This window comes from Aulostomus chinensis, chromosome 24, assembly GCF_037954235.1.
Source record: "Aulostomus chinensis isolate RoL2024-O1b breed Wild chromosome 24, RoL_Achi_v1.0, whole genome shotgun sequence".
Classification (NCBI taxonomy): domain Eukaryota; kingdom Metazoa; phylum Chordata; class Actinopteri; order Syngnathiformes; family Aulostomidae; genus Aulostomus; species Aulostomus chinensis.
In genome coordinates, this window is record NC_141343.1 from 12,620,461 (window position 1) to 12,643,758 (window position 23,298).

The 23,298-nt window shown below is 41.8% G+C and overlaps 1 long non-coding RNA gene across 2 annotated transcripts in view; it reads left to right on the forward strand.

Annotated features, from left to right (window-relative positions):
- Positions 1 to 23,298, forward strand: part of LOC147238762 (uncharacterized) — a 106,336-nt gene that overhangs the window by 65,856 nt on the left and 17,182 nt on the right. Inside the window, exon 7 of one of the 2 annotated variants that reach the window (XR_015111834.1) lies at positions 7,622 to 7,812. This is a non-coding gene — a long non-coding RNA (uncharacterized LOC147238762). The remainder of the gene's footprint in view (positions 1 to 7,621; positions 7,813 to 23,298) is intronic. The other variant, XR_015111833.1, reaches the window with a different exon arrangement.

Here is a 23,298-nt window from a genome sequence, read left to right on the forward strand (position 1 = left end):
TCAAAATGGCAACATTTTCCAAAACAAGATAAAAAAAAAAAGTAAAATCTCACTTTACTATAAATGAACTGTATTTTCCGAGAAGCTCTATGAGCCATCAACCTTATTACATCATTCAGTCTTCGGCTGTGACTTGGTGTCATATCAGTAAAAAATAAAAGGTCATTCTTCACTGAAGAGTTATGCAAGTGCCCTTTAGAGAAGCTTCATTTGGTATTGGGTGTGTGTGTGTGTGTGTGTGTGTGTGTGTGTGTGTTACAATGGGGGGAGGTCTTGTAAAAAAAAAAAAAAAAAAAAACAGCGAGAGAGGGAGGGGTGAAAAAAAAAGGCTTCATGTATTCAGCTCAAGTGCGGCGACGACGACAACAATCCTCTTTGGCCCCCGAAGTTTGTCTGTTGATTCAAATCCTCTGAGCTGAAGCTTAAGAGACGATAAGATGTGGAGATACGACGTTAGATTCAAAGTCAAGGAGACACTTTATAGGATTTTTCTTTTGTTTGCTACTTGCTTTTGTAATAAATTTCTACTTTTGCGATAAGAGACACTTAATTTAGCTCTGAAACTTAATGCACACTCCATATATGTGTCTTCCTCAGTTGCTTTCCCCCTCCTCTGTAGCTGCACGGATACTCCTGACACGTAGGAATGAATAACCCTCAAAATTATTTGATACCAGACATACATTTTCATCCTGATTGATTTTATTCTTCCTTATTAGCTGGAGCATCTTTCTATTCATAAGCCTGAATCTCGCCAGCATCTAATTTCTCCTCATTTAGTATTGAGTCCATGAGTGCGTCCCCTCTGCTGGAAATTAATTACTTGAGCTGACTTAATGTGGAGCTATTGAATAAGACAAAGAGCGGAGGTTTTTCCCTCTCACTCCTATTTTTTGACACTTGATACGAGTGTGTGTTAAAACACAAAAAAGGGAGAAGGAGAAAACATTAATTAAATGCGGCTATCCAGCTGAGGATTAATTACATCATATCTGTGTTTTTTTTTTCTTGAAGTATTGATGACCCGCTTAAAAACATTGATTTTTTTTTTTTCACCAGCTTGCTTGTTTAGCTGTTTAAAGGCAGGTTGAAGGGTCGTGACTTTTAAACCTCGGCCTATTAGCTTTGCCCTATAAACACCCTCGCGACCCCCCCGCTATCGCACACTCATGCTAAACGACTGAAAAGTGCACTGCCTGGTTTTTACAAGAGCCAACTTTATCATTTCCCTGTTCAATAATCCATCAACATTTACATTCCATTAATCATCCCGCTGTCTGAGTTGGAGTAGCGCTGTGGGAAGGCCCCCCCCCCCCGGGCCGCCGTACAGACTAACAGATGCTCACGTGACTTACAGCTCAGGACAATATTGACCCCCTTGGTTCGATGAATGTTCTAAAGTGCAGCGAATTATATGCAATAGTGTATTTGTCAGCAACCACGGCGCGCTTGCTCGTGTGTGAGAACACGGGGCATTGATGATATTACATGAGATGAGGGAGAAGGACAGGTAGGATAATGGAATGCAATAAGGGGATGAACAATGTACAAGAAAAATTAGAGAAGCAGAGCATTGCTGGTAGCCATGTCAGCACCACCGCAGGTCACCTGGAACTTATAAACACTTGTAAGCGCATGTTTATTAAAGTGATACTTCACCCAGAAGTTTTATTTTGCCTTTAAACTTCCCACAAAAAAGGTGTCTAGGGCTTAAAATTCTTTTTTTCTCTCCTCCTATTCTCTTCTTTGTGTCTCCAAAGTGAGGAAAGACCTTGCCACCTGTGTTTAGCTTGAAGCTAACGGTGGCTAGCAGCATCCAAAAAAACAGTGAAACTGCTAAAACAAACCTTACGCACATCATCTGGAGTAATCCATGTCTTTTTAATCAAGCTTTATGTTCAGTAATTCCCCTTTTTTGATTCAGGTTCATATTCTCGTTGAGGTAATATTCCAAATAAAGTTTAAATTTGCGCCACAGTTGTGGGAACATTCCGGTTTACATGTTAGTTTGCATATTCCGAATAAGCGACTCTTTGTAGTAGTGGCTCTCCCAATGAACCAGTGAATCCAGTTAGTCGCTAAGCAACCTTGCTACTACGTTTAATAACTTGGATTAAACTCATTCATCAACAAAAGACATCGTCGTAAAAATACACGACAAATAGTCTCAAACGCAGTTAGCAAAAGCAACACAATTCCATAAACCTCTGGGTCGTCATGGCCACCTGTAAACAAATGGATCGTACAATACACAAATGCAAAAAGGTTTGCGAATCGGATATGCGTGGACGTAAAGTAAAAATGTGTTAATAATGTGTTTTCACATTAATGTACTTACATGAGTTAATACTTTGATATGCCAGGTGTCTAATTTGGGTGTTCAGGAATATTATTACCTCAATCTGGTTCCGGCAGGTGTTTACATATTCGCAATCAGAATTCTGTCATATTCCAGTATATTATAATCAGCGTCATACATGTAAATATAGTCGCTGTAATTCTTTGGGAGAAAATACTCTTTTTTTTTTTTGTTTTTTGCCACCATGTGATGGATCCCATTGTTGTAGTAACAGGGGGCGCTAGTTAGCTGGTGGCTCATAACGCAACTCCTGGGGTGTTGTGTAGGAATTTGTGTGGTTTTACTGTGGCAGAAACACACACACACACACACACACACACACAACAATCACCCCTCCCTTTCCTCTCTCCCATAAGCGTAGCAGATAAACACGCACCAAAATGACATCAAATCTCCCACGTCCATAGAATAAGGTTTCTATGACATTAATTCCCTGCTGATCAACATAAAAGACCAACCGATGTTTTGCTAGTACAGTACGTGACAGAACTGTATGTTCAGAGGAGGACGCTGAATAAGTGACAGATCATAAATGCATGACTCTTGCAGTCACCACACACTCCCATGTGACGGTGACTGTGTGCGGTGACTCATTTCATTGCAAACTGTTCACTTCATATGCTTCTGATCTTCATAAGGATTCACTTTAAGACTCCACTGGCAGATATCTGCTGGTTTGTTGTTGTTGTTGTTGTTGTTGTTGTTGTTCTGGAGCTATAATCTATTATTTTGTGAATTTCATCCTCACAGCTTTTTTTTTTTTTTTTTTTTCCCCTTCGTGGACATAGATAGAAAATAGCACTGTTCTTTTCAGGTGCTGACTTTGATAAATAGTAGAAACTTTCGTATGAGTTACTCAAAACAACAATAACAACAAAGGAGGGCCACAGTTTGTGCCGGAACTGATGGCTCTGTACTTTCATTTGACGAGTATCGTTGCAATTGAACACTCTTGTCACACTGATCATGCTTGTTTCTTTCAACAACAACAATATACAAAATGTCTTCCTTTTGTTTTTTAATCTTGAACAACTTTTGGAAACATATGTATGTGGTATGAATAAAGAAAACGTGACCAGCGTTTTTAAGGAAATGACATTTGGAAATGGACGTACGAAAGAAACCACAATTCGAAGCGGTACCGGGCGACGGCTTTGCAAAGAACGTCGGGTGAAATTATAGGTGAGGAAACTTCTAAAATGGGCGGCACGGTGGTGCAGTGGTCAGCACTGTGGCCTCACAGCAAGAAGGTTCCGGGTTCAAGTCCTGGCTCGGGCGCGGGATCTTTCTGTGTGAGTCTGCATGTTCTCCCTGTTCCTGTGTGGGTTCTCTCTGGTACTCCAGCTTCCTCCCACAGTCCAAAGACATCAAGAGGGGACCAGGTTAATCCAGACTCTAAATTGACCGTAGGTGTGAATGTGAGTGTGAATGGTTGTTCGTCTCTATGTGTTGGCCCTGTGATGGACTGGTGAACCGTCCAGGGTGAACCCCGCCTCTCGCCCGTAGATGCTGGGATAGGCTCCACCCCCCCCCGCGACCCTTACTAGTAAGGAATAAGCGGAAGACGACGATGGATGGATGGAAACTTCTAAAATATCCTTCACAGACTGAAACTGAGTTAAAACTAAGACACTGGCCATCAGAAAACTCACAAAATGGTCTCCATGCTAAATACCCTCTCTCCTCGGTGACTAATGACATAATGACATAACTCCCGGGTGGATTTCTACGCTTTGCAAATTAAAGTAAAATATGTTAACGCCTGCATGTGAATATCACATCATGGAAATTAAATGTATTATGGTCACTATGCCTTTGAAAGAATCGCATTTGGAACTGAAGAACGACTGAAAGCCTGTACAGTTAGACTCAATATTGGAGTTGAAATGTACCAAATGAATGAGCGCGATGTCGAGACAGCTCGGCGAGGGTTTGATGGTGGGTTTCGACCTTTTTTGGCGGTAAAGTCTACAAGTGTTTGGCATCACTTTCACCTTCTCAGCAGCTCTTTTCCTACCAGAATTAAAAATGCAATAAAATTCAGTCATTTGTACGAAGACAAGACACATAAATCAGGAACTCGATTTATTCAGGTTACACAACAGAATTTGGTGGGTGTCGGATCGCGTATTTCAAGATGAGGGCGGGACGTGGTCAAGAATTTGCCGATGGTGTACTCTGAGGATTGAGTTTTTGTCGAATGCCGTTACCGCGGTGACCCGTTCAGTTTTGATACCCCCCATAGACAATTGTTGAAAGTATACACAGTCAGATGTTTCTCAAACTTCACATCTTTGAGAGTCCTGGATTGAAGAAATCTATCAGCGGAATTCAAGTTATCGCGTCACCGAGGTTCTTACAGGAAGAAAGCCTGATGTAACAAACATTTGACATAAAAAAGATATGAAAATTTGTGTATGTGTATATATATTTATATATATGATTATTTTCAATTGTAATCCCAGTACACTTGATAAGGAGGCATTATTTAACAAGGAGCAACTCAGTCATTTCTTTGAAAACACGGGTAATTATTGTAGAAATCTGTAAGACAGGCAGATTATCTGTGATTACTACAAACAAAAAGGACCTTGTTTTGCTTGTATTCCTTGAAAACAGTGCAGTTATCAAAATCCATCCATTGTCTTCCGCCTATTCCCATGAAGGGTCGCGGGGGGGCTGGAGCCTATCCCAGCGCAGTTATCAGAATGTATTGCTAAAACACTGAGACTATCATGGAGATGCTACTTACATTTCTTGACTCGGATTTGCGCGAATTACCTGTAAGACGTGAAGGGGAATTGCGAACAATCATTTCATAGATTGAATCCCACAAATCAAATGGGTTTTTTTTTTATTTTCCAGCTTCTCTCTTATTCTGATGCCCAAAGAATGTTTTTGACATTCTTTGGGCAACTCCACGTGTGATCTCGTGACGTTCCAGCTTTTGGAAGGTGTAAAAGACATGATCATATTCTTGTGAAGACACAGCTTGTCTGATAACATTAATTCTGCAAATATAACCTCTTCGGTTCGTGTAAAAATAACTGTGACTTTTGCAATGTGACACAATGCAACTGCCATATCACTATCATGAACACACGCCTATATAAATATATATGTGCGTGATCATACACTTACACAAATACCTTCCTCTGCTATGATGGAATTTAAAATAGCGCTGCAGGCTGGTTGGACATAACCGCACTGTAAGGAAGAAAACAAACTTAATGAATGCGCTTGTTGGAAGAAAAAAAAACCCGGCAGCTTATTAATGAGATTGCAAAACGCTATATTCAATATATGTTTTCATTCCATGCATTCCATAAAATAGAAGCACTACCCAACCTGCAAACTGGTGCAAAAAAAAAGAAAAAAGCACTTGCAGCGGGTCCTGATAATAAGATTATTTCCGTATTTGCACACCACAATAGGAAAGAGTAATTAATTTTTTGCTCAAGTGCAATCCATTACCAAGGGCTATATCAAGTGTAATTTATATGTCAAAATTAGTTTGATTAATTATATTTGCTGGAAGTTGGGAAATTGAAACTTCACCCACTCGTACCTAATGGAGAAATTTATGTATTACGGAAAAGTCTTGTCATTAAACAAATATGGAATCAGTTTGAACTGTTTTTTTTGTTTTTTTTTGCTTTTCTGCAAACTGGAAGCAAATTGACTTGAAGAAAAATTGTCAGATGAGTGAAAGTCAACACACACACACACACACACACACACACACACATATCTACACTCCCTCAATGTGAGACAAGTGGACCAGCAGGGATCCTGCTGTCACTCTTGAACATTTTGCTGCTATCAAGCAATATTTTTAGCATGTTCTCACCCTGCTCGCGCTCCACCTTAAACCCTGGTGATTAAACAACACCTGCTCTTTTCTCGTCAAAAACATTTATACAAAAAACAACAACCAACAACCCCAACCTGACGGCTGCCATCTCTGCTTGTTATCTCCTATGACACTAACTTTTTGGCTTTTGATGGGTGTCACTTTGCTGCTGAATCAAAATCCACTTGCACCTACTCATTGATGGCGTTTACTCCTGTACATTAATATGCCAACATGCTCAGAAGATGAAGACAATGTGCTTGAAAATGCATTCTTCTGTTGTACCAGTTTTTCTTTTTGTACCAATATAAAGTCCTGTACCCCTCTGGGTACCCCCTCCACCTCCACACACGGGTAACTCTCATTAGCAGCCATATTTTGCTGGATAGGTCAACCTTTCACATAAAGAAGTGTAACAAAAATAATAGCATTATGATTGTGCACATCAGTTGAGGCATGAGTGACTCATCTGCACCAACAGTGGCTAGGCTAACATTGCTAATGTCAGTGCAATTCTTAAACCAGAATGTGCATTTTGCCTGTCAAGTACTCACAAATGGGTGTTTTGAGGTTATGAAAAACATTTCTCACCTTCATGACAACTTTTTGGCGTCAGAATGCAGAAAAGACTGTCGACTTATACATTTAAGGGTTACACAGCAAAAAGAAAAAAAAAACATTAAGACTGTCCAATAATATAAACTCTCAACATTCATAATTTGTTGCTTGCCTACAGGAGCTTTCGCTCAAACTTGTTGATGGTAGAACTAAACTACAAGAGTTAGTTCATACACATTTTGGATAAAGAATTGCTCCCATGCTAGCTCTGTCAGACACAGTACTGGAAGCTATGCTAGCTCTGGCAGACACAGTACTAGAAGCTATGCTAGCTCTTTCAGACACAGTACTGGAAGCTATGCTAGCTCTATCAGACACAGTACTGGAAGTTATGCTAGCTCTGTCAGACACAGTACTGGAAGCTATGCTAGCTCTTTCAGACACAGTACTGGAAGCTATGCTAGCTCTGTCAGACACAGTACTGGAAGCCCCGTAGCAGATGACAGTCTGGACTCAAGAGAAACTGGACATACTCGGGGCTCATCCCGAGAAGACTCACTTGCAGCCCTTGTTTACCTCGAATTGGCTAGTGCTCAATGCCTGACTTAGGCACATGGTGCAAGATCAAATCAGAGGAAGTAAATATTCACAGAATGTATCTGTGGCAAAATAAAAACACTTTGATTTTGAGAGTGTACTATATTCCAGTTGGGCGTACCCCATGACTGTGTACCCTACTTTTGGAATCACGGCTCTAGAGCTTAAAAAGACCTTAATAGCTGCCACTCTTCTTATGCGACGAACATGTATGTCAATATAAAACTCTTAAATTTGTTGTGTTATTCCACCAGGTTGTAATTCCTATTTGGAGCCACACGTGACTGTGACACCATCAGCAGACTATCAGGTACGGAAACCGTCAGCACCGTCCACTTCCATCAATTTCCTCCCTTCGCTCTGAAAAAGATGAATCAAAGAAGGGATGATGAAGGAAAGAAGAGTCGTCTCCAGGACCACCTCAGAAGCTTTTCTACTCTCCCCGGTAATCACGACGCACACCTCGCTTCCTTTCAGCACTGCGCTGAGTGAACCTCGCAACGTGCTGCTTGTAATGAAAACGTATATTCCAGTTTCCTGAAAGGAACACCCCCATTAAACGACTCAGCCACATTGATTGAAATGCTTTTAAACTTGTCCAATACTGTATGATGGGGTGGGGGGTGGGGGGCTTTGCAGACAGTAGCACCCACCTCATTCAGTAGCTCCTGGTTAAGAAGTAATACATTGAATATATTCCAGCTCCAACTGAATTAACTCTTCATTGTGATACCCAAAGGCCTCCTGATGGCAATTAGCAATGCACACATTTTATTTTCTAGTTTTTAATTAGAAAACCCAACTGCTCATACACCTTGAAACCAATTCTATTTGATAAACATCGAATTACTCACTGATGCATCCTGAAACAAGGAGCACCGACATGAATTGCTAATGGCTATTGCAGAAAATTAAATGGGTTTAAAAAAGAGAGAGAGAGAGCAAAGAAATTGCAGTGGAGATAATCTGCAATTATACCATATATGCTGGTGGCCGCATCTCTGATGATGGTCGCTAAGTGAATGTTGGGCCCAGATGCTCGGCTTTAAAGGGATAAGATGTGTATAGGCATGTCTGGTTAAAGGCTCAGGTGGCTTTTGCTATAATGAAGGAAGGGAAATTGATTTGACATGCTTTGCCCCTGCAAGACCATTAGGAGTCCTGCTCTCACACATCTACCAGGACGCTTGTACACCCAAGTTAAGATCTCCAATTTTTTTCTCTCCATTATGCTCGCATCCAACATAGTCTTCTCCCTGCGAAAGCAACCTACAGTAATCGGCCTCCTTTACCTTTAAAATCGACCAGATTTTATCTTTGTTTGCATCCTCTTTTTTTTTTTTTTTTTTTTTTTTACTGGAGGTTATCTTAGCTGCCAAGGCGAAGATCTCTGATCTGACCCCTCAAATTCAATTAAGGCCCAATCAGATCCCCTTCTTCCATTGATCCACCAGTGTCTCATTTGGGAAAATAGAAGCTCCGATGTGTGTGGAGAGAGAAGTCCAGGAGGGTTCTTGAAGGTGGTGTTGGAGATGATTATCTAATCTAAGGGTGAGGAGATGGATGGTCGAGGAAGCCGGGAAGGTAGAGGGGATTGCAAATGACAACGGTGACAAATGTCGTGATTCCATAAACGAACAGACATTCGCCCTTGTTGTCGAGGAACACGTCGTCTCAATATAGAGATTCGCGGAACTGTTTGTAAGGTTGTACTCACTCTTCGTACGACAAAAAAAATGGAAGCATGATGATTCGTATGCACACCAGGCAATCGTGAGCCACTAGCGAGATGTTTCAAGACATTTTCCGCCGTTGGTCAGCCAACAAGACTGAGTGTCTTTGGCGAGATTTCAGGATATTCGCTGCTGCTGTTCTGGCGACAAAACCTGGTGTTTTTGGGGAATCCATCTGGATGTTTGCAGCTTTTGTTTTTAATGACAAAATCGGGTGTTTTTTAGCAAGAGATTTGGAGCCGTTCTGCTGACAGAAGTGGGCGTTTTTGGGGAGCGGTTATGATGAATGCAGCTGCCGTGATGGCAACAGAATCGGGTGTTGTTAGGGATCCATCTGGATACTGCAACAATCCTGGCGTAAAAAAAATTGCCAGTTTTTCAGGAGCTGCCTGGACATTTTCAACTGCTTTTTTTTCTATCGACACAATCAAGTGGAGATTTTTGGGTGCTGTTAGGATGTTTGCAGCTGTTGTTATGGCAACAGAACCAAATGTTTTCAAGGTGACATCAAGATATTTGGATCCATTGTTCAATTGTCTTTAACGAGAGCTTGAACATTCTTCTTGGAGAGTGTAGCGAGACAGGAAATTGGCTGCCATTTTTCTGGCAACAATATTTGGCTTTTTTTTTTAATCGCGACATTTGTAGTTGTTGGTCCGCTGACACAACTGGGTGTTTTTAGGGGTCATGGAATATCTGCATCATTGCTCGTGTGGCTAAATTGGGGGGTTTTGGCGAAGATGCTTTTTTTTTTAGTATCAAAACAAGGTAATTTTTGTGAGATGTCTGGATATTTGTTGTTTTAGAGCCAAAATCAGGTGATTTAAGTGAGATGTTGGGACATTTGTGGTTGCTGTGGTGACAAAACTGGGTATTTTTTAAAAAAAGATGTCAAAATATGTGCACAAAATCATATGTTTTTAATGAGACTTGGGGACTTTTGCGGCCATTCTGCTTGTTGACAAAACCGACGCGTGTTTAGCAGCGGTGCAGCTTGTGTTTTGTGATCGTCAAAATTGGGTTCTCTTGACGAGACAACGGAACATTTGCAACTCTTGTTCTAATGTCAAAGCCAGGTAATGTCACATTGTTCAGGCTACAAACCTTATTGCACCGTATGAGTTTTTCTTTATTTATATTCGAGTCTTTTTTGATACCTAAACCTTAGAAGACATGTCACTGAGGACAACCGGTGCACATCGATCTCTTGTGTTGCTGGACCATCACAGGTTTATGCGTGAAAGATTTTTTTGTAAAATATCCTACATAGTTTTTATGAGAATATTTGGATGTGGAGGTTAAAAGAAGAAGAGACCATAAAGAGAGAAGGAGAAGAGGAGGAATTGCAAAGGACAACAATGACAAATCTCTTGATTCCTCAAGACGAGCACACTCTCACCGGCGGCCTCGCTGTTGTGAAACACACCGTCTGAACAGAGATTCATGAAACTGCTTATGTAGCCAGCAGGTTGCCTCAGATCAGAGCTTTTATTATTATTTTAAAAAGATGATCTGAGATGTGTGGGATCAGGAGTCTAGTGCAGCCTTCTTGGTTTAATTTCCCTGAGTGGAAAAGAGAATAAAGTGCGCATTTACTCCAGAAGTGCTGCAGGATGCAGACGGATCAATTTTGTAACTGGTGTGTAGAGAGTAGACAGGCTGCCCTAACCCCTCGGTGCCCCTGATATGTCATTCTTCTTCTTTATGTGATTGTTCCCTCCATAATAAGACATGAAATTAAACTCCCTGTCTTTGAAGTGGTTGTTTTGCTTGAGGAGTTTAACATTTTGACAGCGAGCTGTTGTGTGGATCACCCCACTTGACTGGCACAAGTCAGCAATGAATTATTCAAAATTCCAAATATCACGCAATATCATTCTAGCAAACAGAGGCGGGAGAGATATTCACATTTTTCATTTGACTCCTGACCTTTTCACACGCCTGTTTCTCATTCAATACCGTCGCGTCAGTGTAAACCAATAAAATATGACGGACAAAGCTTTGATCAAATAGCACCACCGGGGAGACATCAGGGGAAAGAAAACTGGAGATGAGACTGTCTCACAGTTGCAAGTACTTGGCAAGTAATAATACCTGGAAAAGCCTGCAGGTATGCTAACTGCCTAAAACTCCCCAAACTCATTGATGGTACAGCAACAAGTGTGGGTGTGAAAATGTCCCCCAAGTGTCGTTAAGCTGCTTTAAGAAAGGCAGCGGGGAGGCTGTAGAGTGGGGAAAAAAACACACACACGCATTTTTAAGGTTTTATGCTTTTATTGTGACATCTAACAACACTGCAAATTAGCTTAAGATGAACACTTAGACGGCAACAAAGATAAATGGTGCTTACGGCGATGGCTGCTGTAATTACTTCAATTATAGATGAACTGGTGATGTGGTGGATGAGAAATTTTTAAAGCATCGTCAGATTTATGATTTCCCGAGAACGGTAACGTCCGAAATCCTTCCTTCCGTTGATGTCCATGGATGACAGCTTTTTGTTTTTTTTTAAACCCCTTTATTCTGTTGTGTCAGACAATCCAGAGAAAACAGCTGGAAGCAAAAGCAAAACAAAAACATCAAAAAAACAGGAGCAACATTTACAATCGTGAGAACAATAATGAAAGATAACAATCACAATGAAATAGAAGATAACAAGAAATCATGATAATGACGCTTAACTGTTAAGGGTTGGGGGGTGGAGCCGATCCCAGCTGACACTGGGTGAGAGGCGGGGTTTCAACCTGGACGGGTCACCAGTAGCAATTAGGGCTTCAGTGTCGTGCTCAAGGATGTACATGGTCACCGGGGGAAGTGGGGATCGAACCAGCGACCCTTCGGTTGCTAGACGGCCACTCTACCTGTGAGCCCTAACAGTAACAAAAGATAATAACGATCATAAGAAAGGTAATAATATGCATTTGAATATGCCGTACGCAAAAACTATATACAGCCTGCAGTGCTGGATGACAGGAAGCAGATTTTAGATCCCAGCTATTCATAAAGCTCAGTTTTGTCAACTGGCACGAAAAAAGAATAAATGGTCTTCAATTAAATCTATCTTTTAGAAAACGAATCCACGGATATATAATTAATGGTTTTCTTTATTAGGGAACAGAGGAAGTGAGTGGTATGAATTTAGTTTATTGTGTACGACTGCATTTGTTTTTTTTAAATGGAGCTGGAAAAACACTTGAAAAAAAAAAAAAGGATGAAACCTTTCTGCTAATGAATTGGTCCGTTCGTCTGACCATCTTGAACCTCTCTCGGTTTGAAGTATTTGCTCCCCAAACCACTTCCATGTATTCTCAAATGAACGCAGAGATGATATTCAATTACAGAAATGATACTAATGGATAATGGATGAAACGAGAACTGTCGCTCCCCTTAATGCATGCATGCTGTATTTAACATGAATATCTCCTTTGACGTTTTGTATATTTTGCATCTCGACGAAAGCGCATGCAGTATTTTGTTGTTTACTCTGCCGGAACCGCCGCCGCAACCCACCTTTGGCTTCAGTCTGGCTCTGATGGCCGGTCTTATTGGCTATTTTGTGACTGGATCAGGGGGGCACCGACATGTCCCCATGGGGGGGAGGGTGCATAGGATGTGTTAGGTTTTAGATGATAAAAACAGCTGGAACCTATAACTTTTCACCAGCCACAGTCTTTGGCACTCAGTCAGTGATTGAGTGATGGTGGTGGTGGTGGTGGTGGTGGTGGTGGTGGTGGGGGGGGGGGGGGTGATGAAAAAAACAAAAAACAGAGGCATGCCTCAATGGCTGTATTGAAATGTTAGCAAGTCGAACGTGAACAAAATCCTAAACAGAGCATAATCTGACACGCTGCGGAACAAAGTGTGAGACCGCTGTGGAGCACTCATCAAACCGGATTGAGCCGTTTCCTTGGATTAGAAAATTCCCTCCACCACAGGGAGGCGGCGAGACTAAAAGAAAGAAACCCAGATTTGCTCCTTAGCCCTCACTTATTAATGCGGGATCGTACAAAATGAGAATAACAGGTGCTAAATTTAAACGCGCTAAGGTGACAGAACGCATCAAGTCCAAAAGTGAGTAGAGAATGAAATACATGACAATAAAATAACAGCCTTTATCTAAAATGTGTTGCAACAACACGCATTTTTTTCTGAGAGAACCTTTAACCTCAGCAGTTTTGCGAGCACGTTCCAACAGCTGTGATTTATGTTCCTCCGCTACTCATGACTCGCATTCCGTGAAGTGTTTTCCACTGATAGCAGGCTGAGGGTCGTTAACTTGTGTGTTTTTAGGATTACAAAAAAAAAATATTGCTGATAATAAGAAGTGGACACAGCAAGTTTGAGATCCGCTTTTGGTTCAAGGACTCAGTGTTTTAGACCTTCGCCGCCTCAGTCTAAATTTGGTCTCCTGTTGCAATAAGTTGAGAGGGAAGTTGCCATGGTAACCCCTTAATCACAACACCGAAGCCATGCTCTGAAAGCTGATTTTATAGCCCGCTTTTCACGGAGCCAACATTTTTCAAATGCCTTATTGAAAAAACTAGCGATTCACTCCATAAACTCACGAGGAAGATAAGGGCCTTTGCACATTTTCTGCGCAATCAATCCAGAGAAGTGGCCCCCTGCTGGTCATTAGAAGGAATGCAAGTTTAAGGCATTTACTGGCTTCACTTAAAGGTGCACTAAGCGTTGTTGTCTGACGTCGCTTCCGTTGACGTTCATTGTAAACACCAAACAAAAACAAGGCAAGCTCGCCCCTCCCCCCGTGTTTCTGTAAATGTCATGAACGCGCATGGACATGTGAGGTGGACCTGTGCTGCGCTAACATGAGCGAGCAAACTCCAACTGTTCGGTGAGTAAATTTCTATTCTAAGTCTTCATACAATGTCTTTTCCCTATTAGGTTACGAGTTGCTGCTGATTTATTTAAAATTATTCTGTTAGGTTGAGAGTTACAGCTGATTTATTTAAATTTATTTTATAAGCGCATGTGAAAGAGACACTTTTTGTATAATTTTCCCTCCCTGGAATCGATGCTAGTGCTAGCTAGGATCTATAGAGTAAGCTAGGAATAACAAACTAGTACATTGAAAAGTGGCTTACGAGTGTCATAGCTACTTCCCTACTCAATTGACTCTGCTCGCTCCCCAATGTATGCACATGCACTGACCCCCCGCCCCCTTCCCCAACCATCTTGTTGGTGATTGGCTGGAACCTGGTTGGTTATGTTTATGTCCACGTCCTGTGCACTCAGTGTTTGTTTGCCATTTTTTAAGCCCTGTGTCAGAGCCAGACTTTTTCAAAGTGGATTCAGGGGGCAGGCAGTTAGCGGATCAAGGGGAGTCGCCTACGATTTGAGACCAAAATGAAATCGCACTGAAACCACGCAACAAGACTTAGTGCGCCTTTAAGCGACTGCAAATCTGTCTCTATACAGTCATAGACATACATCTCTCTGGTGCTTTTGTCATCATGTGTGATCTGTCATTTAATTCTGACAATGACGGCATGAAAAGTTGTATTCCAAAATGTAATTTTGTGAAACAAACAATCACTGTGACGTAAGGGATGTGAGAACGATGGTCTTCTACACTGTGTTCTCCTCAGTTAAACTCAGACATGAGTTAACAACGATGTGCTGTTTTCTGGTTATCTGTGGTGCTGTATGAGCACGAGTCGCGTTTCCATCCAGAGATTTTATGTTCCATTTTTCAGAAAATTCAATTTAAGATTGTGAAATTCTTCTTGAGACCTTTTTCAAAGCAGCACGCTGGTGTCCCTCTTCTGTCCTCATATTGTCAGAGAATTCTGCATCTCTCTTCCTTGTCCACTTGGGATTGGCAAACACAGGATCTCACAGATGGCACTCGGACACAGCAGAGCAGTCCGACCATCTCATAGATTGAGTTACTGGACCTCATCTGTGGAATGTAACAAAGACTCATATCGCTTGTATGTAAAATCCCCATTGCGTCGCCCTCTCTCGTAACAGTGTTCATTACCAACCTCAGGCCATTCCAGAATCAGCGGGTCAGCACGGAGCAGCTTTATTCCTCCCACGGAAAAGGGCTCTATCTCGTAAAAGCTTTATGCTGTAGCACAGCTAGACATTTGGCATTTACATTTATCACCAACTTGGGTTAATTAAACTTGACCCATCCACCATCTTGATTAAGCAATGATAAATAAAGACAATATTTCTCTGCAGAAGAGAGTCGTGTCACAGCGGAGGGCACGGGGAGGAACACTGAACTGCGGGAACTAAACTCCGACAAAAACACAAACAAGTGCATTTCTCCTAATAGCTAATAAAACATATCATAAAGACATTTACAAGAGGTGGGTGACAAACCCTAAGTACATTCATTTATATATTCATTCATTTATTTAGCAAATATATTTCATTGAACAAATTCAGGCAGAGTCAAATGACATTAAAATGGAATATTTGTTTATCTCACTGGACATCAGCGTGTTCAGTGGATGAAACTGTGCTTTTGAAATGATCCTAATTTCTCAGTTAATCCTCTTAACAGCAAAGTGAAGTGGAGGTAAACAACCCCTCCCCTTATCCCTCATTCCACCTTTAGAGTTGATCTTAATCACTTGTGGCTTAGACTGCTGCTATTTGGTTTGAAAATTGATGTTGCGATAATTGTCTTGTTGTGGTCACCACTGTTGTCGTATTTTGTTTTTACTTTGGTCACTTTAAAGATCAACCAGGAGCCCTCAAAACACATTAGAACGTAGTGTTCGGTGGTTATTGCAGTAATTTCACTGGGTACTAAATCCCCAGGCACATCGCAGCAGGTCGCTAGCTATACAGCCTGGTAGCAAGACTCCTGTGTAGCTCACTAGCTAGGTAGCAAGGTGATGGTGATAACCCTGATTTGCTGATTTAAAGCAGTGAGAAACTAAATTAACACTACATATGAATTTATATCTATGTTTTGAACAGCTGCTGTGTTTCTTTTTGTTGTTGTTGATCCAAGTTGATCAATGCAAAGGTAAAAAAACAAAGCCCCAGGTATCGAACCTTGCGGCACACCCTCTTGTATATCAAGTAGTTTAGACTGGTTACCATTTAATTATCCTGTCATGAAGATATGCCAGGGCAAATCAAAAGTTACAGCCAAATAATTACGGTAGTAAAAAAGAAAGCCCTCCCCCTAAAAAAAAACAAAAACCCAATGATGCTAATAGTTATTTTTAGATTTAAACTATTATTGAGATCAAGAGTACGGCAGTGCAAATGGCTTTGTGAGCAAGTCAGTCTCATTGCTTTTTATACAAATTGTTGCATCAAGCTCCATTTATTCTTCAAAATTACTTTACAACACAATATAAAATTAGTACTGAGTACTAAAATCGTTACCCTGACAGGCATATGGGTAACATAAGTTTACCAAGTCTTGGCTCGCCGAGACAATAAAATTAACTCACTGTTCTTTGTGTCACCTGCCACTCCTCGCCCTTTCATTCTCATTTATTCGCCACAGTGTTTTTCCTTTCTCTCTTTCTTTCCCTCTAACAAGCACCAAACATCATCAGTGGACCATCACTGACTCGGCTCAAATGACTTCTGAAATTGCTTTGTTTCCCCTCCCTCGCACACATGTCACAGATGTTGTTTGGCTGAGTATGGCCGTATACCAAAATCAAGCGTGACATGCCATTAGCAATCGAGCTGACTGCGCATGGTTTGGGCTTTCGTCCATTATTCATTTTTGTTGGAGGATGTAGAGTAATAAACATGAAGTAGTGCCATTGGTTTGCTGTAGCAGGGGGTGCCTTTGCCCTGCTATGATCATGGATAGCATGATCTATCATTGTTGTGGTAGATCATGCTACACCTTTCGGTGTATACGCATCTATATTCATCTAGCCAATACGATTTTTTTTGAATGAGGAAAAACCGTATTGCTGTTCAGACGATGTAGATGAGGCGCTGATTCTGCTTCCAGGTGAATTTCCATTGTTAAACGCCCAAGCTTGCCTGTTGTTTGGCGGTTTTGTCGGATTCTGGTACCTGTCTTTTCCCAAGTTGCTCTGAGGTCAACTTCAGATTAACTAATGTGATGTATCCCCGCTGCCACCATGCATTACCACTCACATTGTTCTCCTGGTCAACTCACAAGGCAGGCATTGCTTTCAATTACGCCCTCAACTTTTCTTTTTAATTAAATGTACAGGCAGATTAATTACAGGACAACTTAAATGATGAAAAAATTAGAGGTGTCCTGAAGCATTGTCTTTGGCGTGAATCTGCCAGCAACCCCCCACCCCCCCCATCCCAAACCCCCCCCCCCACCCCAAAGCCCTTAAGCTGTCTTGCCCGTTGTTCAATAAGCAATCTGGTAGGGAGGCGTACAAACGAGTGGAGTCGTGCAGGGCAGTTTGTTTCTGTTTGCTAGACAGGTTCGATTCTTTGAAAGACACGGACCACAAAGCCAGACACCCAGGGCTGGAGGCTGGGTAAAAACTAATTATGGTGGTGTTAAAAGGCAAGTTCAATGAGCCGTAGAGAAGACAGCCAGATTCTCAGTACCTTTTGACTTAAGCTTGCCGGAGTTAGTGGGACAAAACAATGTGCTTTGATTTGAAGAACCTCACTCCCTGATGAATTATAAAACATCCTTTCTCATTGGACACAGAGGGTCAGATACACTTGACAGCGAAGTGCAAACTCAACCAGTCCAAAGAGATCGGACACCGTTTCTGTTCACTTGACGTTGAATGTACTAAACCTGCAACTGACTCTACTGATCTATGGCTCACAAAACTGAGACACAAGCCTCATGGAACCGATTGAAAAATTGTAAAAGGGAAGAATCACTTAGTTATCAAGAAACTTGAGCCTGGTGGGAAACTTGAGACTCGGTAGACAACATATAGGACTGACTTTGGAGACAAAATTAGACATTTAGGAATCACATTCACTTTGTGGGTCAAGGTTGGACAGAAAGATCTGGTCCAATCCACAGTTTAATCAACACCTATCATGCGAATTAGGGTGAACGGTGCAAGGAATATTGCTTCCATTTACACAGTTTCTCCACTTCTTACCTCATTGACACCACCTGCACCAGCTTTCCACACAGACAAAAGGTTTCATTGCAAAAACACGGAATGTAACTTTTCCATACATACAATAAAACATCCTCAGTCTCTGTTTGCATTTCTTGTCAAATGTTTTTGCATGAGGCGGCACGGTGGTGCAGTGGTCAGCACTGTGGCCTCACAGCATGAAGGTTCAGGGTTGGAGCCCCGGCTCCATCACAGGATCTTTCTGTGTGGAGTCTCCATGTTGTCCCTGTTCCTGTGTGGGTTCTCTCTGGTACTCCAGCTTCCTCCCACAGTCCAAAGACATCAAGAGGGGACGAGGCTGATTGACACACTAAATTGACTGTAGGTGTGACTGTGAGTGTGAATGGTTGTCTGTCTCTATGTGATGGCCCTGTGATGGACTGGTGACCTGTCCAGGGTGAACCCCACCTGTCACCTGAAGGCTGCTGGGATAGGCTCCACCCCCCACGACCCTTAACAGAATTAGCGGAAGAAAATACTGTTTTTGCATGACTACAAAAGTGAAATGGCCATTCTGCACTCCAGCAGCAGGCAGAATGTTTGTATCACACCGTGCCATCTAAGTAATTTTGTTTTGGAAGTCAGCACTTTCAGTTGTGTACTTTCTAGCCTACTGTAGATTCACTTTGCCCTGTCTAAATCATTCAAATACCAAAGTATAATGTGGCCATTTAATGGACTGATAACATCCGACGCGGGTGCTCTTTTCATTTCTGATTCTCGGATGTCTCTCTGAGACCAAAGTAGACAGATATCCATCACACCATCCAGATGATCACAGTGATAGAGACAATCTATATCTGGAAGACACCAGAGGGCCTTTAAAAAGGGAGAACAACGGATATGTGGGTATCAAATTAAGGCATTAGAGAGAGCCAGTGTGACACAAACATGTTATGAGAGATGAGCAACATCTGGTGCAATGGATCTTATCCTCTGGCCGTCAGTCATTACTCTGAGTTTCACTACAAACTATGTGCTCTACTTGCCATACTAATCTTGGCTCTAATTCCCACGCATCGTCTGGCTTAATGGGCTCTTTAGAGTATTAGCATTTAAAAAAAAAACTTGTTTTATGTTCCCTACTTGTATACTTTCTCCTTTACGTAGTTATAGTGCCTGTACTGGGTCTGTTTTGTGCAGAGCTTTGCAATTGTTTGCTTTGTTTAAGTGGCATTATGAGGGATTTTCAGGAACATCTCGTTTGAATTCTGATATTAATTCTACGTGATCGCATAAAAACAAAACAAAGGAATTAAATAAGACTTCTTTTTTTCTCTCTCCAGTGTTACTTTCATGCAAATAATAAATATCATGCCGCTGAGGACAATTTGTGGGGTTTTGTTATTCTTTGGGGATTTATAATGCGCATTATTTTGCTTCCTTTCAAAAGTGGTGGAATGTGAGGAAGAAAGGCAATAGACGAGGGGTTGGAGAGGTGGTTGAAAGTGCCTCCAACAAAATGAGTGCGGCCCCTGAACTAAACCTCGGGGATTGAAAGTGGATTGAATGCATCTCACCAAATATAGACAGGCAGTGGCACCGCGGGGACAGCAATAGGGGGAGAGAGAGAGGACTTAGAGTGAGTCAACGAGTGGGATCAAGAAAAGGAGCAGGGGGGGGGGGGTTGTAGAGAGAAAAAGAGCAGTGGTGTGTCACCAGCTGACCACTGGAGCTTTTCAAACCCACCTCCTCTCCCATTACACCATTACTGAGACTGAGGGGCCTATTTTCATCCAGCCATGCAGCATTCTGGTACAGTGCCATGCTTCCTGGCCGCTTTGGCTGAGCGTCCCAACCATGTCACTGCACCATCAACACCAGGAAATGGACACAATTGAAAGAGCCAGACTAATTCCTAGATGACGAGAGCAAAAGGGCATTGGGTTCCTACGGGTTAAAATGCCTTAATCTTTTTATCCTGTGCTAGAGAGGACTATTCACAGATTTGATACACTCAGGCTAAATCCGTAAGTGGCATGCCAGGGCAAGGCTGAGGGGAATTCCACACAAACAACGAGCTGAGAATGTTGGAACATCAAATATACGCCGTTAGGATAATGTATCACACTCCTTTTACTGTGAAACGGAAATGTTATCGTTAGCAATTCATTAATAAAATTTATTAGATGGAAATTCATATTAACAATTGGAAAAATCATTTCTCCCCATCTATATTCTTGCATCTATATTTTTTCCTCTCCTCTCCTCTTTCATGCTACTCTCCAGCATACTCATGCGCATCCCCAGTTCCCTAATGAGGCGTGATCACTGTGTTAAACTGCTAATTAAAATCAGATATTAAAGCCTACTACCCATAATCCCTCTTGGCTTGCGCTACAAACACCAGGCTGGCTGTCGCCTGGTATTATGCTGCGACAGATCTCCGGCAGCAAGGCAACAAGTAGCTCGCCTCACCTTCAGAGAGCAGTCATCAATCACCAGCTAGTTCTTAAAACTCAGTAACATGGCTGTCACAAAGCAACAGAAAGCTTAATTTCTCTCCAGTTGCACTTTTGTTTTGCATGCTTACACTTACTATGAGCATAAGTACCTCGCGTTTGTACTCCAGTTAGCATTAGCCAAGCACTTAGTATTTCTCCTATCGACATAAATACTTGGAATCTTGCAAAACTCTTTGCATTCTACCACACTTAGCATTAGCAACGCATTTAGCATTTCTCCTGTGCATACATCAAGACAGTACTAAGCTTGGCATTAGCAAGGCTGTTAGCATGTCTACCTCACCTAGCATCAGCCAAGCACTTGGCATTTCTACTACACTTAGCATTAGTGAGGCGCTTTGTATTTCGACTGCTCTTGGTATTCGTAAAAGCGCTTCATATTTCTACCAAACTTAGCATTAGCAAATCACTTTCCACTTCCACCAACTTAGCACTAGCATAGCACCCGGCCTCTCTCCCTCTCATGCTCTAAAAACTCCACTCAAGTGTGAAAATGCTGCTTTTTTTAAGCGTGCACAACATGCTTTGCGGGTGGAACATACCGAGGGAAACTTCATCAAAGACAGTCAGGCTCTGCAAAACATGACGAAATAAATGCTAACAATCCATACACGGTGCTACAAGTTTTATTCATGGCATTGAATAGAAATCTCAAAGAAACTGCGTCAGTACTTTTTGAACACGTTAACAGTGTAGCCATAATACCAATAAGAGTGATCATTTTGGTTACCCTCATTAACGAGGACATTTCTCACCTCTAATTTCATGTAAGGTGTGAATGCGATGGTGTCCATATGTCAGCAGTGAGGCCCAACATAATGAGGGTGGCATGTCAGAGAACATTCCATCTATGAGGGATCTGGCTTCCACACAACAGCTGGTAGGTCATTACGAAGCATACGCTAATGATCGCTGGTGAAAAATTGATGAGTAATTGATCTCCAAATTTCACCGGATTTTGGGTCTTAAATGTAAAGGACCAGCATGTAGGATTTAGGTGAATTATATGCAGACATGTTTTAGAATTGTTCCATAATCACCTGAATCAAAGAATGTGTTTTTGTAGGCTTATAATGAAGCTTATCATGTTCCCACTGTGGTCAGGAATAGAAACATGTCAACAAAAACAGTGGTCAAAATGGATTAAACCCTCAACTGATCACGGTGCTCATCTCAGAAAACCAGAGGTGTTCTGGGAGAGGTTGCAGTCTACAACCCAACCACTAGATGCCACTAAATCTGTCAGAGTGGTCCTTAAATGCCAAATATCTTTAGAGGAGTGACAAAATAGTTCCTTGATTTGGTTAGAGAAAGAGACACGGACATATTTGTAGATTTTTCTGTTTTCTGTCCTCAGGCGTATGTCTAAATTACAACAAAATCTTACCTTTCAAATCCCTCACAGCTCTTGGAGAAAAAAAAAAAAAAAAGAAAGGAAAGAATCTTCTTCCTCCACCAATTTCCAATTAATATTCTCTGCTGTAAAATGGTCGAGACCTGGGTGACCCTCTGTCTCCTGTGCTCAGGGCGATGCGGAGCTGCGGGCACAGCTCCAAACAAAGTCAGGTCTCGATGGTGGAGAGTAGGTGCGAACTCTGAACCTTACTTTGCTACCTCATTAGCCTCCGTGCGCATCGGCATCTGTTTTATCATGAACCCTAATATGACTGCACGAAACTGGAAAATCACTGCTCTCGTTGGGCCATGTGGGATTAGATCACGGATGACCGGAGTTCACTACCCAAATGGCACCATTCAGCTCTCATTTATTGGAAAAGAAATATCCATTTAATGGCAAAAAAAGAAGCAAATGAACCCTTTTGATGGGTTGTTGTCCCGTGCTTGAATAGGTAAAATAAGACCAGTAAAAGAGAGGTCATTGAGCGCAACAGCGGGTCCCGCTCAGCTGGAGGGACCCTGGCGAGGACGAAGCCACCTATCTTACGGTGACAAGCGGCAAATGGGGGCCCATTACTGTGCAGAATGCTAATGGCAAACTTTGGGGCCTGGGGGATTGGACCCGTTCCCCAAACGCAAGACGAGGAGACCTGCCAGGGTGCATACATGACAGCCTCTATTCACGCACACAAGTGCAGGAGATAATAACCGTATAAATCAAAAGAGACTCTCCTTCTTCTCCCCTCTGCTCCTTCGCAACTCAGTCTGTCTTAACTGCCTCCAACACTTCCTTTTCCTAATTGTCCCCTCATCTATTTTTTTCTCGCTTCTCCTCCCACTCCCATTCTTTATTGTCTCATAACAAACCCCTCCACACACGCACGCACAATTCCCTTCCACGGCGTCTCTTTTATTGTAGGATTCCGCAAAAGAAATAAAAAAAAAAAAAAAGAAAAAGAGTGAGGATATCTGGTGGAAACCGTTCATATCGGAGTAATCCCTATTCATCACTTCCAAAAATAGCTGCTGCTGCTCGTGTAGATTGAAATGCACATTGCATGCTCAGTGAGTAATAATTAAAAAAAGTGCTAATGATGAAGCTTTTGTGTGTGCTCATGCACAAAGTTGTATGTCCCATGGAAATGGAGAGCAAATAGTATTGTGGGAGAGGAATTAGTTAATTAAAAGTGTGTATTCTCTATTTAGAATCCTTTTGATCATTGTGTTTTCTCTCATGCAGGTTTCTTTT